At 46.1% G+C, this 17,593-nt stretch overlaps 1 pseudogene; it reads left to right on the top strand.

The window, feature by feature from the left end:
- The first annotated feature begins 9,304 nt into the window (after nt 1-9,304).
- The window catches only part of LOC121551652, a 55,773-nt pseudogene continuing 47,484 nt past the window's right edge, over nt 9,305-17,593 (top strand).

Raw genomic sequence — 17,593 nt, 5'->3', positions numbered from 1 at the left:
GAAGTGAAGTGAAGTGAAGGAGGAGGGTAAATATAGCAGAGGGGGGTTGAGGTGAGGGGCGGAAGTGGGGTGAAGTGAAAGAGGAAGAGGGTGAAGATAGCAGAAAGGGGTGGAGGTGAGGGGGCGGAGGTGGGGTGAAGTGAAGTGAAGGAGGAGGAGGGTAAAGATAGCAGAGGGGGGTGGAGGTGAGGGGCAGAGGTGGGGTGAAGTGAAAGAGGAGTAGGGTGAAGATAGCAGAGCGGGGTGGAGGTGAGGGGCGGAGGTGGGGTGAAGTGAAGGAGGAGGGTGAAAATAGCAGAGGGGGGTGGAGGTGAGGGGCGGAGATGGGGTGAAGACAAGGAGGGGTTGTTTTGATCTCTTGCAGACAAGTGGAGTTATTTTCTTGGAATGGTCCAGATAGCTAGTCAGTGAAATGCTCACAGATCATCAAACGATGGGACAAAATAAAATAAATGTTCAGATATGGTTCGCTTACATGATTACCGTTTAATATAATACCGCATCATGACTTTTGGTTTAACTTCAAACATACTTGTCAGCACTTTGTATCGAGAAAGAAATGCAAGAAATCAATCAAAAAAGATTTCCCCATGACTGTTATTATGAATAGTATTATGAATAATAGTTGTGAAATTAATAGCTTACATTTCAATATACGGTATGCAGTTAGAATACAGGGACAGAAACCATGCTTCTGCCTAAAATACAATATATGTACAGTATGTAGGCTATGTGGGACATTTTAAATATATCTACATAATAATCAGAATAACATATTACGATGACAATCTTATACATATCCTTTTAGGTTATAGGTTTCATATGAAGCTATGAATTTTCCTGACCACGTTATGTATAAATAGAATCTGGAGGTTTTCCTGGTCATGTCACCAGGTTAGGAAAAACTCCTGGCCCTATTCATATGCCATCAACTAATGTTCATCCTACTTTTGAATACAAGGTCAGAAAATATAAACCTCTACAGTACACCACCACATACCATACATTATAATATTATGCCCTAAATAAAAGTCAGGTGAGAAACACAATTTTCTGGGAAACAGCAAGGACCAAAACAATAGATATAGTGTTGGCTCAATGTTAAATGGTCTAATCATTTGACATTGATATTAACCTCATAACTTGTTGATCTTTCCGATACTTGTTTGTCTTTCCGTCTTGGTGGGGGAGTTGTATTGTATTGAATGTAATGACGAAATATGTAATCTTAGGCACAAATATTTCACTACCTAGGAAGGTGAATTTCAAGTGATAGGATGAACGTTTTCAAGAATATGACTTGAGTCTGAGGAGTCTTTTCATTCCTGAAGTACATTTTGTCCTTCAATGTCACGTTCGTTTACAGACGGGACGGACCAAGGCGCAGCATGATATACGTACATGTTTATTTAAATGAATAAACAACCGACAAAACAACAAACAAATGAAACGTGAAGTCCAAGGCAGCACAACACAACATACCTTTCAAGGAACAAGATCCCACAACCCACTAGTGCCAATAGGCTGCCTAAGTATGGTCCCCAATCAGAGACAACGAGCTACAGCTGCCTCTGATTGGGAACCACCGGCCAACATAGAAATACACATAATAGAATATACAACATAGACAATCACCACATAGAAAATACACACCCTGACTCAACAAATAAGAGTCCCCAGAGTCAGGGCGTGACAGTACCCCCCCCCCAAAGGTGCGGACTCCGACCGCACAACATACACATAACAGGGTAGGGGCCGGGTGGGCATTCCGCCTCGGAGGCGGATCCGGCTCAGGGCGTGACGACCTCTCACTCTTCGCCTCCCTGTTGCGCCCCTGGTCTGGTCTGGACCTCGGCGCGTTGCTTCCCCTCTCTTTCCTCCCACTATACTCCAAGCCCTGTCTGGACCCTGGTGTGGGAGACCCCGAACCTGGAGAGGGGCTGACGTCTGGGTCTGGACTGGAGCCGCTGACCGGAGCTGGACTAGGCACCGGTGGAGCGGACTTCTCAGGCTCCGGACTGGAGCCGCTGACCGGAGCTGGACTGAGCACCGGTGGAGCGGACTGCTCTGGCTCCGGAGTGGAGCCGCTGACCGGATCTGGACTGGACCCCGGTGGAGCGGACTGCTCTGGCTCCGGAGTGGAGCAGCTGACCGGAGCTGGATCAGGCACCGGTGGAGCGGACTGCTCTGGCTCCGGAGTGGAGCCGCTGACCGGAGCTGGACTGGACCCCGGTGAAGCAGATTGCTCTGGCTCCGGAGTGGAGCAGCTGACCGGAGCTGAACTAGGGCACCGGTGGAGCGGACTGGACACACGCACCACTGGCTTGGTGCGAGGAGCAGGAACAGGCCGGGCTGGGCTGGTGACGCGCACCACTGGCTTGGTGCGAGGGGCAGGAACAGGCCGGGCCGGGCTGGCGACGTGCACCACTGGCTTGGTGCGAGGGACAGGAACAGGCCGGGCCGGGCTGGCGACGCGCACCACTGGCTTGGCGCGAGGGGCAGGAACAGGCCGGGCCGGGCTGGCGACGCGCACCACTGGCTTGGTGCGAGGGACAGGAACAGGCCGGACCGGGCTGGCGACGCGCACCACTGGCTTGGTGCGAGGGGCAGGAACAGGCCGGGCCGGGCTGGCGACGCGCACCACTGGCTTGGTGCGAGGGACAGGAACAGGCCGGGCCGGGCTGGCGACGCGCACCACTGGCTTGGTGCGAGGGACAGGAACAGGCCGGGCCGGGCTGGCGACGCGCACCACTGGCTTGGTGCGAGGGACAGGAACAGGCCGGGTAGGCGACGCGCACCACTGGCTTGGTGCGAGGGACAGGAACAGGCCGGACCAGGCTGGCGACGCGCACCACTGGCTTGGTGCGAGGGGCAGGAACAGGCCGGGCCGGGCTGGCGACGCGCACCACTGGCTTGGTGCGAGGGACAGGAACAGGCCGGACCGGGCTGGCGACGCGCACCACTGGCTTGGTGCGAGGGGCAGGAACAGGCCGGGCCGGGCTGGCGACGCGCACCACTGGCTTGGTGCGAGGGGCAGGAACAGGCCGGGCCGGGCTGGCGGCGCACCACTGGCTTGGTGCGAGGGACAGGAACAGGCCGGGCCGGGCTGGCGACGCGCACCACTGGCTTGGTGCGAGGGACAGGAACAGGCCGGGCCGGGTTGGCGACGCGCACCACTGGCTTGGTGCGAGGGGCAGGAACAGGCCGGGCCGGGCTGGCGACGCGCACCACTGGCTTGGTGCGAGGGACAGGAACAGGCCGGGTAGGCGACGCGCACCACTGGTTTGGTGCGAGGGACAGGAACAGGCCGGACCAGGCTGGCGACGCGCACCACTGGCTTGGTGCGAGGGGCAGGAACAGGCCGGGCCGGGCTGGCGACGCGCACCACTGGCTTGATGCGAGGGACAGGAACAGGCCGGGCCGGGCTGGTGACGCGCACCACTGGCTTGGTGCGAGGGGCAGGAACAGGCCGGGCCGGGCTGGCGACGTGCACCACTGGCTTGGTGCGAGGGACAGGAACAGGCCGGGCCGGGCTGGCGACGCGCACCACTGGCTTGGCGCGAGGGGCAGGAACAGGCCGGGCCGGGCTGGCGACGCGCACCACTGGCTTGGTGCGAGGGAAGGGAACAGGCCGGACCGGGCTGGCGACGCGCACCACTGGCTTGGTGCGAGGGGCAGGAACAGGCCGGGCCGGGCTGGCGACGCGCACTACTGGCTTGGTGCGAGGGACAGGAACAGGCCGGGCCGGGCTGGCGACGCGCACCACTGGCTTGGTGCGAGGGGCTGGAACAGGCCGGGCCGGGCTGGCGCGCGCACCACTGGCTTGGTGCGAGGGACAGGAACAGGCCGGGTAGGCGACGCGCACCACTGGCTTGGTGCGAGGGACAGGAACAGGCCGGACCAGGCTGGCGACGCGCACCACTGGCTTGGTGCGAGGGGCAGGAACAGGCCGGGCCGGGCTGGCGACGCGCACCACTGGCTTGGTGCGAGGGACAGGAACAGGCCGGACCGGGCTGGCGACACGCACCACTGGCTTGGTGCGAGGGGCAGGAACAGGCCGGGCCGGGCTGGCGACGCGCACCACTGGCTTGGTGCGAGGGGCAGGAACAGGCCGGGCCGGGCTGGCGACGTGCACCACTGGCTTGGTGCGAGGGACAGGAACAGGCCGGGCCGGGCTGGCGACGCGCACCACTGGCTTGGCGCGAGGGGCAGGAACAGGCCGGGCCGGGCTGGCGACGCGCACCACTGGCTTGGCGCGAGGGACAGGAACAGGCCGGACCGGGCTGGCGACGCGCACCACTGGCTTGGTGCGAGGGGCAGGAACAGGCCGGGCCGGGCTGGCGACGTGCACCACTGGCTTGGTGCGAGGGACAGGAACAGGCCGGGCCGGGCTGGCGACGCGCACCACTGGCTTGGTGCGAGGGGCAGGAACAGGCCGGGCCGGGCTGGCGACGCGCACCACTGGCTTGGTGCGAGGGACAGGAACAGGCCGGGCCGGGCTGGCGACGCGCACCACTGGCTTGGTGCGAGGGGCAGGAACAGGCCGGGCCGGGCTGGCGACGCGCACCACTGGCTTGGTGCGAGGGGCAGGAACAGGCCAGGCCGGGCCGGGCTGGCGACGCGCACCACTGGCTTGGTGCGAGGGACAGGAACAGGCCGGGTAGGCGACGCGCACCACTGGTTTGGTGCGAGGGACAGGAACAGGCCGGACCAGGCTGGCGACGCGCACCACTGGCTTGGTGCGAGGGCAGGAACAGGCCGGGCCGGGCTGGCGACGCGCACCACTGGCTTGGTGCGAGGGACAGGAACAGGCCGGACCGGGCTGGCGACGCGCACCACTGGCTTGGTGCGAGGGGCAGGAACAGGCCGGGCCGGGCTGGCGACGCGCACCACTGGCTTGGTGCGAGGAGCAGAAACGGGCCGGACCGGACTGCGAAGGCGGACTGGAGGTCTGGAGCGGAGAGCTGGCACAACCCGTCCTGGCTGGCTACCCACTTTCGCACTACACGTGCGGGGCGCTGGCACAGGACGCACTGGGCTGTGCACGCGTACTGGCGATACAGTACATAGAACCTGCGCAGAATATGCGGGACCGAGGAGGCGTTCTGGAGACCAGGAGCATTGAGCCGGCACACCCCGTCCTGGCTGGATGCCCATCTTCGCACGGCACGTGCGTGGTGCCAGCACAGGACGTACAGGGCTGTGCCGGCGCACTGGCGACACAGTACGTAGCTCCGCATAACATGGAGCTTGCCCAGTCATACGCCTTCTCGCGTGAGTACGGGGAGTTGGCTCTGCTCTAACCCTAGACTCCGCCAACCACCCTTTTAGCCCCCCCAAAAAAATGTTATTGGGGCTGTCTCTCGGGCTTCTTCCTTGGCCGGCGCCTTCTGTGTTGCCGCTGCTCCTCTCTATACCGCGCCTCCACTGTCTCCTCCCAAGGACGGCGATCCATCCCGGCCTGAATCTCCTCCCATGTCCAGGAACCCTTCCCTTCCAGGATCTCCTCCCATGTCCAGGCTGTCTGCTCCTGGACACGCTGCTTGGTCCTTGTTTGGTGGGATCTTCTGTCACGTTCGTTTACAGACGGGACGGACCAAGGCGCAGCGTGATATACGTACCTGTTTATTTAAATGAATAAACAACCGACAAAACAACAAACAAACGAAACGTGAAGTCCAAGGCAACACAACACACCTTACCTTACCTTACCTTACCTTACCTTACCTTACCTTACCTTACCTTACCTTACCTTACCTTACCTTACCTTACCTTACCTTACACGGAACAAGATCCCACAACCCACTAGTGCCAATAGGCTGCCTAAGTATGGTCCCCAATCAGAGACAACGAGCTACAGCTGCCTCTGATTGGGAACCACACCGGCCAACATAGAAATACACATAATAGAATATACAACATAGACAATCACCACATAGAAAATACACACCCTGACTCAACAAATAAGAGTCCCCAGAGTCAGGGCGTGACATTCAATTAGACTGTAAGAATGGAAACAGCTTTGATAAAAAGGAAATCATTTAAAAGTCAATTTTTTCAAACATATTTCTATGAAACTGTGGGTACGTCTTCAAAAAACAATTTCAACTACTCAAAAAATAAATGAATTCATTCAAGATATTCTAACATAGCAGTCAAACTTAAAGGGATAGTTCAGCAATTTGACATATTTAGATATTTCTTTCCTTTCCTTGAAAGCAGTATATGGACAAGGAGCCAGTCCAAATAATTACCAACCTTAGCATTTTGGGATCCATTTCCCATCTCCCCTGTTTAGCATGTTTTAAAGGAACTATATGTAGAAACTTTCATTCTATAACTTGAAATTCACCCTCCTAGGTAGTGAAATGTTTGTGCCTAAGATTACATATTTCGTCATCACACTCAATACACTACAACTCCCCCACCAAGACAGAAATACAAACAAGTATCAGAAGACCAACAAATAATGAGGTTAATATCAATGTCGAACGATTAGACCATTTAACATTGAGCCAATATCTAACATTTCCACCTGCAACTCAGTGTCTTACGTCAGATAGTGCGTCGATTCTGCCTGCACTGATCGGTTGAGTGCCGATCATCGTGTGGGAGTGACACCATCTGACGTAAGACAATGCCTGCAACTAGCACCAATTGCCAATTACATACCAGTAGTAGCAAAGGAATAGAAGTCCATGAGAATAAAACATGCTTTTTAGAATGTTGCGTAATGCGTTTTAACCATAGCATTCAGCATTTTTTTGTCACTAGACTGCTTTCAAAGTATGTAAACAAATATCATAATATGTAAAATGGCAGAACTATCCCTTTTAAATAAACTATCATATTGAAGGAAGACATTAAATTCTTTAACAAATAAATAAATACCTGAAATAACTACAAACTCTTCACTTTTTGAACCAGAGTTGAAGTTCCTGATTCATACTTAAATTACCAGTATTCATTGATTTATCTGACAATTTATCTTTAATTTAACAAGTAAGTTGACGGATATACCTTTACCTGACCAGCACCTGTGGAGTTTGCCTCTTGTGTAGTAACAGTACTTATTGGCTACTATAAATAATATAAATAAGGCTGAAGAGCCCTACCGCTTCGACATGACCCCTGCTCAGAAATACCAGGAGCCTGTCTGATAGGGGAACGTTAATAGTTAACTGGCACTTTGGGCTCCAATGGAAATTAATAGTCTAGCTCTGTTATTATGGAGTTATCACTTAATTGATTGAATGAAAACTCATATCCAAACAGTAAAGAAGAGTGATGTTTTATATTTCTCTGGACACTTCTAGGTATTTTTCTTCAATCTGAAGTAGACCCACAGGTTGTTTACAAGACCCAGAAGTCAACTGTGCCACTAGCTGTCATTCAACACCACCAAAAGGTGGAGCTCTGTTTTATAGTCCTAGACTAGACATTTTAGTAGGCTATACCCTCTTTATTAGAGACAAGTACCACATCATATTCCTGAGTTTGTCTTGTGTGCGAACCACCCTCTTAATTTACTGAACTGTTCATAGTTTTTTATGAATCAACCGAAACTACTATTTATGTTTTTTAATTGGTTTCGTCAGCCAAGTAGGCCTAGGCCTACCACATCAATGACCATCTAATTATAGAGCTGAGGCAAAAATAGCAATCATGTGTCAGACTAAACCAGACAATTACACACCTGATTTTGTTCAAACAATCTGGAAAAGGAGTGCAAATCAAAGAGATGATGGACTGTCAGTGGATTATCCTCGCTAGCGGTTTCAATATGTAAATCTTTTTACTAGATAAGATTGTGGATGAGATACGCCACACACCCACACCACATCATGAAGAGAGGAGTGGGGGGAGGTCCTCCCCGGGAGGACAACATAGGGTCAGTTATAATAAATAACATTAAATCAAATCAAAGTTTATTGGTCCCATACACAGATTTGAAGATGTTATCGTGGGTGCAGCGAAAAGCTTCTGTTCCTAGCTCCAGCAGTGCAGTAATAACTAACAATTTAAAAAATAGATGTATAATAAAATAAAATTAAATAACAATAAATAACAATACAAATATAATCCAAAAAGGAAAAAGAAGGGGAAAAACAAGACATCAGAAATATCAGAGCGAGCAATGTCAGAGTCCGGAAAAAAAATATATGGTGTGAATAGACAGTATGGACAGTATATGAATAAAAAAGGTGTGTACAGCAGTAGTTATATAGGATGAGCCTTGACTAGAATACAGTATATAAATAAAGGGGCAAAACAGTATATAAACATTATTAAAGGGACCAGTGTTCAATGACTCTATGAGTATAGTGCAGCAATCTCTAAGGTGCAGGGTTGAGTACCTGGTGGTAGCCAGCTAGTGACAGTGTCTTAAGGGGCTAAGGGTATATTGCAGTGCTTTTAAAATACAAACGTATGCATGGGCATGCTATGTTTCTTGTCAAAGTCAATGAAGACATATGCACATTCCACACTCATTCTGTGAGAAGGCATGTTATGCATGTCATGCAAATGGCCACAAGGTGGCAGCAGAACACTGGAAATGACAGCAGACATTGAAGGCTCCAGGTATTATCCCCAAGTATAGGTCTAGTATCAGCTCACTCTACCTACCTCAATCCATACAACTGATCAATGACCGGTGGAAATTTCATGGCCATATGAAACACCTCATGAAGTTCACATCAAGGAATTTGTTAGACTTGTACATACCTACTATTAACAGTAATTAAAGTTCAGTCACCATGTGGAATTCATATCACTGCACTGTAATAATAAATTTGTTGTAACATAACATTGTAAAATCATTATAATAACATTGTAATAACATATTGCATGGCCATAGTGCTCTTTATTTAATGAATTGAGAGTATGATTTTGTAAGCCTGACTGCCTAGTCACTCATTAGAAACAACACTGTTTTCATCATGTTGAGAACATCCCTGGGTTGCCATAATGGCAATACCATTTTCAAAAAGCAAAAATGTACAGAGAAATAGTTTCACCTGACCGCTAGCTACTGTATTGTAAGCCTATTATGTGCTGCTGTTGAATCAAATAGGTGGATAAGCCCCTTTAAACCTATAGTAAACAGTTGTGTGACAGGTAGAAAGCCATTAATGCATCTCAAGCAATCTGCTTTACACACTCTTTTGTCAGTTTTTTCATACTCATAATAGTCCAAGTGTGTCACTTCGACAGGGTTGTTTTACCAAGGTATCACATGCCACTCACTAGTAGGCCATGTAGGCTTACCAAGGTATCACATGCCACTCACTAGTAGGCCATGTAGGCTAGCCTACAGTAGGGAAGTGAATTGCACTTCCTCCTTTTACACACCACTGTTCGACACAGTATTTGGATTATAGGAGTAGTCCACAAAGTGAAAATAGAAAGAGCGAAAACTGAACGGGGTTGTGTCCTGTAATTGCCTATTCACTTTGTCAGAGGAAAAAACATTGCGGGGAATGACAATCGATTCTTATTAGAACGCTCCAACAACACCTATGCAGTAGCGAGCAGCAGAGTCAACGTAACATTTTCAGCAATACAATGGCAGCGACGTAGATCAACTTTTGGACTTGCTTTCTAAAAGGATCCTAGGGTGGGCCTTGCAACTTCTTGAAACTTGTTGGTTACGGTGGAACAAGGACGCAAACATGAAGAAACAGTTTAATCGCATGAAACAGCTCGCCAACCAAACAGTTGGAAGGTAGGCGAAGTATTTTGGATAAATAAAAGAGTAGGCTACTATTATTTAGTGGGGTCAGTCTGCATTTCCTTTTGCTGTGTTGCAGTCATTGCTGTCATTTATTTAGTCGGTAGTGTTACATTGTAGTTAGGCTACATTGTAGTTACATTGTAGCTTTGTAGTTACAGTGTAGCCGCTGAGACGGGCTTGGCAGCTGTAATTGTCGTGGCATGACCAAACTGTCACTAACCATGTTATGATACATATCTCCCCATCACAAATCGTTTCCTGACCATAGCCAGCCTTTGTGAGTTTTATCTCATCTCAGTGGGCTTTGTCAGAAGTGTTGTGCCACATGAGTGCTCAAGAATGTGTTGATAACAATTAAATGTGATAATATAAGAAAGACATGCCTAACATAATAACTTTTATAATGAATAACTTTTGTAGTGAATGCATGAACATGTCATCAAAAAAGGTTAAAGTCACAACCTGTTGGGGATATAATGTCTGAATGGTTTGCATGACAAATGTTAACTTCTTACAGGTAGACTACATGCATCATGCATAGATTGGCCTACATTATTGTGTTATGCTTTATGAGTGGTGAAGCAACAATGTGGTGTGGGAATAAAGTAAAAATGGTGGTCTAACTAGTTCACCAGTAACCATGATGTAATTCCTGCATTGTGGACAACCTGCCTTGTATATAGCTAGTGTGCTATGATGGAAAAACACTGACTGCTATATGTTTATAGCCAAATCCCATGTAAAGGGGAATCCCAATCCATCCATCCAACCAGGCACTGTGCAGCCCCCATCCCAGACTGCCTCCTCACTGACCTCTGACCCTACAGGGTTGCCCTCAGGTGCTCAACACCACTGTTGTCCCTCAGTCTCTGCTGATGTCCACTGATCTAACACCACTATTGTCCCTCAGTCTCTGCTGATGTCCACTGAGCTAACACCACTGTTGTCCCTCAGTCTCTGCTGATGTCCACTGAGCTAACACCACTGTTGTCCCTCAGTCTCTGCTGATGTCCACTGAGCTAACACCACTGTTGTCCCTCAGTCTCTGCTGATGTCCACTGAGCTAACACCACTGTTGTCCCTCAGCCTCTGCTGATGTCCACTGAGCTAACACCACTGTTGTCCCTCAGTCTCTGCTGATGTCCACTGAGCTAACACCACTGTTGTCCCTCAGTCTCTGCTGATGTCCACTGAGCTAACACCACTGTTGTCCCTCAGTCTCTGCTGATGTCCACTGAGCTAACACCACTGTTGTCCCTCAGTCTCTGCTGATGTCCACTGAGCTAACACCACTGTTGTCCCTCAGCCTCTGCTGATGTCCACTGAGCTAACACCACTGTTGTCCCTCAGCCTCTGCTGATGTCCACTGAGCTAACACCACTGTTGTCCCTCAGTCTCTGCTGATGTCCACTGAGCTAACACCACTGTTGTCCCTCAGTCTCTGCTGATGTCCACTGAGCTAACACCACTGTTGTCCCTCAGTCTCTGCTGATGTCCACTGAGCTAACACCACTGTTGTCCCTCAGTCTCTGCTGATGTCCACTGAGCTAACACCACTGTTGTCCCTCAGCCTCTGCTGATGTCCACTGATCTAACACCACTGTTGTCCCTCAGCCTCTGCTGATGTCCACTGATCTAACACCACTGTTGTCCCTCAGTCTCTGCTGATGTCCACTGAGCTAACACCACTGTTGTCCCTCAGCCTCTGTTGATGTCCACTGAGCTACAGTATTATCACATTAGGATTGTCTATCGACCATAAGTACTGCACACTATATACTCCAGTAGTATTTCCTCTGGAATAACTATTAAAGCTCTAATGGATGAGTGCTTCACACTGGTAGCTTATAGTGCATATGTGTAAAACTCATTCCACGAAGGGCTGCAGGTTTTCACTCTTCCCTTGTACTTGATTGATGAATTAAGGTCCCTGATTAGTAAGGAACTCCCCTCAGCTGGTTGTCTAGGTCTTAATTGAAAGGAAAAAACAAAAACCAGCAGACACTAGGCCCTCTTTGGAATGAGTTTGACAACCCCTGCTATAGTGGATGATGGGGGTTACATTGCCCCTCATAATGTAAAGTGTTATATAAATACAATCCATTATCATTAAGCCTATCCATAACTTTCCCCTGTCTGTAATAGTCATTACAGTTTAAGTTAGAGGCCTTGATTGCCTATCCAGTCTTTTCCATTCAATGGGACATAGCTCTAAACACAGCTGGGCAGGCTGACAGCTAGAGAGGTTGCATCCCAAATGGCACCCTATTCCATTTATAGTGCATTTTTGACCCGGGCCCCATATGGCTCTGATCAAAAGTAGTGTACTATAAGATTACTTTATTGGTCAATTATACCGAAACTTGACTTCCGCCTTTAACCCAACCCCTCCAAAAGAGACACATACATACACAGGTATATACATTCACACATACTGTATATACATACATACATACATACACACATACATACATACATACATACATAGATACATACATAGATACATACACACACACACACACACACACACATACATACATACATACATACATACATACATACATACATACAGTGAATAGGCTGCCATTTGGGACACACAGTGTAGACAGACGTGCATGCCGCCACCTGCTTTAGGCAGAACTACTCTACACACTGACATTCCTATGGGACTGCCTGGTAGGCCTACCAAACAAAAGGCTTTTCACAAAAACAGTTGGCTCAACACAGGAGTTGCATGAGGAGTAATTTATGCAGGAGTTTGTTGTGAACTCTGAGTATCTATGAGTATCACAAACTAATATGAATGACCTCAAACTAAAAGTAGTTTTGATGAGAATGATAAAGAGAAACAGTTTGATCAATGCAGAAAAGTATGTATTACGCATGAACACATACCTACAGGGAATATAGTGACTAGGGAAACAAAACTCAAAGTAATACTAATACATTTAACCTTAACTTTTAACCCTAACTTTTAGCAGAAAATAACAATGTTTTTTTCCGGTTTTGATGGTGACTATGTGGAGGGTGGTGTACTGAGGTGTAATGATTCATATAAATCTCCCCTCTGTATGTCACCACCCTGGTGATGAGGGCCTCTGTCTGTTTCCGGAAAGGACAGGTGGGCTAAAGTCTGTACCAGTAATACTGTATTGGTAGTCAAAGCTAGTGTAGTAGGGTGTTTATTTAAGTGATAATTTGAAGGATATATTGGCACGGTTTGGAGGATATATTGGCACGGTTTGGAGGATATATTGGCACGGTTTGGAGGATATATTGGCACGGTTTGGAGGATATATTGGCACGGTTTGGAGGATATATTGGCACGGTTTGGAGGATATATTGGCACGGTTTGGAGGATATATTGGCACGGTTTGGAGGATATATTGGCACGGTTTGGAGGATATATTGGCACGGGTAGGGCCGGCAAACTGTGCCATATATCCTCCAAACACGGGTTCGAGGGCATTATCACTTTTATACAACCTGTTACCAACATATTCAAATAATGATTGACATAGTTTAATAAAAAAACTTTATTTTGATGAATTTATTCATACTATTTCATCCTTCCACGAGATATAGTCCCGACACAAATCTAAGGTTGCTACCCAAGCCGTCTGGTCATTTGTTCAATCGGTTCGGTTGCCAGAGACGCGACCCAGTCGTTAAATATTTTTGTTCTGTATCTATGTACGCGACCCAGTCATTCGTTCTAAATGTTCCATTGCCATACTGGCTGGTAACATTCTTATCCCTTGCTTGCTAGCTTGCCAACTACGGCTAACTTACAGTCACGTCAAACAGTACAGCCAGAATAACAGCAAAGTAGCTGCATTTGCGTTTGTTTAAGCTGTTTTCTAGTGACATTTATTTGGACACATCAATAACAATGAGCTAATGATGTGCGATTTCGCCTGGCATAGAAAATGTGCTCTCTCGTCAGGACACTGTTGTTCAGAGGAGCTAGCCAACAACACAGCTAACACAATCACTTCAAACTGAAGCTGGAAAGACTGCAAACTAGCTGCATTTCGTTTAGTTTTACCTGTTTTCTATTGATATTTCTTTGTATATATCCATAAAAATGTTGCCAGCTGATTCATGATTTCGACTGGCTGAGAAAAGCTGTCTGCCTGTCTGTCTCATCCCGACTCCCGACACGTTCATTACTATAGGACAGCTGGAGATCGAATTTCAATATTGAATAAATGTTGCAAATGTCGGAGAGACAGACGGCAAGGTTTATACAAATCTCTGGTGTTGAAAACTAAATGTTAGTCTAAAAGAAATGGGAGATAATGTCTAGATGCTTTTTATAGTGGAGATCAAGTTTATACATTGCCTGGCTGGGTTGATGAGACAGTGGAATAGACACCTGCTGGAATGCGTTTTTAACCAATCAGCATCCAGGATTAGACCCACCCTTTGTATAATGTCATACTGTAGTCTCACTTCCAACCCTGTCTCTTCATAGTAATGCTATAAGCCTGACAAGAGAGGCTAGTCATTCTGTTCTGGTACTATAGTTATAAAGCTAGTCATTATGTTCTGGTACTATAGTTATAAAGCTAGTCATTCTGTTCTGTTCTGGTACTGTAGTTATAAAGCTAGTCATTCTGTTCTGGTACTATAGTTATAAAGCTAGTCATTCTGTTCTGGTACTATAGTTATAAAGCTAGTCATTCTGTTCTGGTACTGTAGTTATAAAGCTAGTCATTCTGTTCTGTTCTGGTACTATAGTTATAAAGCTAGTCATTCTGTTCTGTTCTGATACTGTAGTTATAAAGCTAGTCATTCTGTTCTGTTCTGGTACTGTAGTTATAAAGCTAGTCATTCTGTTCTGGTCTGGTACTGTAGTTATAAAGCTAGTCATTCTGTTCTATTACTATAGTTATAAAGCTAGTCATTCTGTTCTGGTACTGTAGTTATGAAGCTAGTCATTCTGTTCTGTTCTGGTACTGTAGTTATAAAGCTAGTCATTCTGTTCTGGTCTGGTACTGTAGTTATAAAGCTAGTCATTCTGTTCTGGTACTGTAGTTATAAAGCTAGTCATTCTGTTCTGTTCTGGTACTATAGTTATAAAGCTAGTCATTCTGTTCTGTTCTGGTACTGTAGTTATAAAGCTAGTCATTCTGTTCTGGTACTGTAGTTATAAAGCTAGTCATTCTGTTCTGGTCTGGTACTGTAGTTATAAAGCTAGTCATTCTGTTCTGGTCTGGTACTGTAGTTATAAAGCTAGTCATTCTGTTCTGGTACTATAGTTATCAAGCTAGTCATTCTGTTCTGTTCTGGTACTATAGTTATAAAGCTAGTCATTCTGTTCTGTTCTGGTACTGTAGTTATAAAGCTAGTCATTCTGTTCTGGTACTGTAGTTATAAAGCTAGTCATTCTGTTCTGTTCTGGTACTGTAGTTATAAAGCTAGTCATTCTGTTCTGATCTGGTACTGTAGTTATAAAGCTAGTCATTCTGTTCTGGTCTGGTACTGTAGTTATAAAGCTAGTCATTCTGTTCTGGTACTATAGTTATCAAGCTAGTCATACTGTTCTGTTCTGGTACTATAGTTATAAAGCTAGTAATTCTGTTCTGGTACTGTAGTTATAAAGCTAGTCATACTGTTCTGGTACTGTAGTTATAAAGCTAGTCATTCTGTTCTGGTACTGTAGTTATAAAGCTAGTCATACTGTTCTGGTACTGTAGTTATAAAGCTAGTCATTCTGTTCTGGTACTATAGTTATAAAGCTAGACATTCTGTTCTGGTACTATAGTTATAAAGCTAGTCATTCTGTTCTGTTCTGGGACTATAGTTATAAAGCTAGTCATTATGTTCTGGTACTGTAGTTATAAAACTAGTCATTCTGTTCTGGTACTGTAGTTATAAAGCTAGTCATTCTGTTCTGGTACTGTAGTTATAAAACTAGTCATTCTGTTCTGGTACTGTAGTTATAAAGCTAGTCATTCTGTTCTGGTACTGTAGTTATAAAGCTAGTCATTCTGTTCTGTTCTGGTACTGTAGTTATAAAGCTAGTCATTCTGTTCTGGTCTGGTACTATAGTTATAAAGCTAGTCATTCTGTTCTGGTACTGTAGTTATAAAACTAGTCATTCTGTTCTGGTACTGTAGTTATAAAGCTAGTCATTCTGTTCTGGTACTGTAGTTATAAAACTAGTCATTCTGTTCTGGTACTGTAGTTATAAAGCTAGTCATTCTGTTCTGTTCTGGTACTGTAGTTATAAAGCTAGTCATTCTGTTCTGGTCTGGTACTGTAGTTATAAAGCTAGTCATTCTGTTCTGGTCTGGTACTATAGTTATAAAGCTAGTCATTCTGTTCTGGTACTGTAGTTATAAAGCTAGTCATTCTGTTCTGTTCTGGTACTGTAGTTATAAAGCTAGTCATTCTGTTCTGGTCTGGTACTGTAGTTATAAAGCTAGTCATTCTGTTCTGGTACTGTAGTTATAAAGCTAGTCATACTGTTCTGGTACTGTAGTTATAAAGCTAGTCATTCTGTTCTGGTACTATAGTTATAAAGCTGGTCATTCTGTTCTGTTCTGGTACTATAGTTATAAAGCTAGTCGTTCTGTTCTGGTACTGTAGTTATAAAGCTAGTCATTCTGTTCTGTTCTGGTACTGTAGTTATAAAGCTAGTCATACTGTTCTGGTACTGTAGTTATAAAGCTAGCCATTCTGTTCTGGTACTGTAGTTCTAAAGCTAGTCATTCTGTTCTGGTACTGTAGTTATAAAGCTAGTCATTCTGTTCTGTTCTGGTACTGTAGTTATAAAGCTAGTCATTCTGTTCTGGTACTGTAGTTATAAAGCTAGTCATTCTGTTCTGGTACTGTAGTTATAAAGCTAGTCATTCTGTTCTGGTACAATAGTTATAAAGCTAGTCATTCTGTTCTGGTACTATAGTTATAAAGCTAGTCATTCTGTTCTGGTCTGGTACTGTAGTTATAAAGCTAGTCATTCTGTTCTGTTCTGGTACTGTAGTTATAAAGCTAGTCATTCTGTTCTGTTCTGGTACTGTAGTTATAAAGCTAGTCATTCTGTTCTGGTACTGTAGTTATAAAGCTAGTCATTCTGTTCTGGTCTGGTACTGTAGTTATAAAGCTAGTCATTCTGTTCTGTTCTGGTACTGTAGTTATAAAGCTAGTCATACTGTTCTGTTCTGGTACTGTAGTTATAAAGCTAGTCATTCTGTTCTGGTACTGTAGTTATAAAGCTAGTCATTCTGTTCTGGTACTATAGTTATAAAGCTAGTCATTCTGTCCTGGTACTGTAGTTATAAAGCTAGTCATACTGTTCTGGTACTGTAGTTATAAAGCTAGTCATTCTGTTCTGGTACTGTAGTTATAAAGCTAGTCATTCTGTTCTGTTCTGGTACTGTAGTTTTAAAGCTAGTCATTCTGTTCTGGTACTGTAGTTATAAAGCTAGTCATTCTGTTCTGGTCTGGTACTATAGTTATAAAGCTAGTCATTCTGTTCTGGTACTGTAGTTATAAAGCTAGTCATACTGTTCTGGTACTGTAGTTATAAAGCTAGTCATTCTGTTCTGGTACTGTAGTTATAAAGCTAGTCATAATGTTCTGGTACTGTAGTTATAAAGCTAGTCATTCTGTTCTGGTACTGTAGTTATAAAGCTAGGCATTTTGTTCTGGTCTGGTACTATAGTTATGAAGCTAGTCATACTGTTCTGTTCTGGTACTGTAGTTATAAAGCTAGTCATTCTGTTCTGTTCTGGTACTGTAGTTATAAAGCTAGTCATTCTGTTCTGGTACTGTAGTTATAAAGCTAGTCATTCTGTTCTGTTCTGGTACTGTAGTTATAAAGCTAGTCATTCTGTTCTGGTACTGTAG

This window comes from Coregonus clupeaformis, chromosome 35 (assembly GCF_020615455.1).
Source record: "Coregonus clupeaformis isolate EN_2021a chromosome 35, ASM2061545v1, whole genome shotgun sequence".
Classification (NCBI taxonomy): Eukaryota; Metazoa; Chordata; class Actinopteri; order Salmoniformes; family Salmonidae; genus Coregonus; species Coregonus clupeaformis.
The sequence above is the reverse complement of the archived record's forward strand: the minus strand, read 5'-3'. Positions and strand labels throughout refer to the sequence as shown.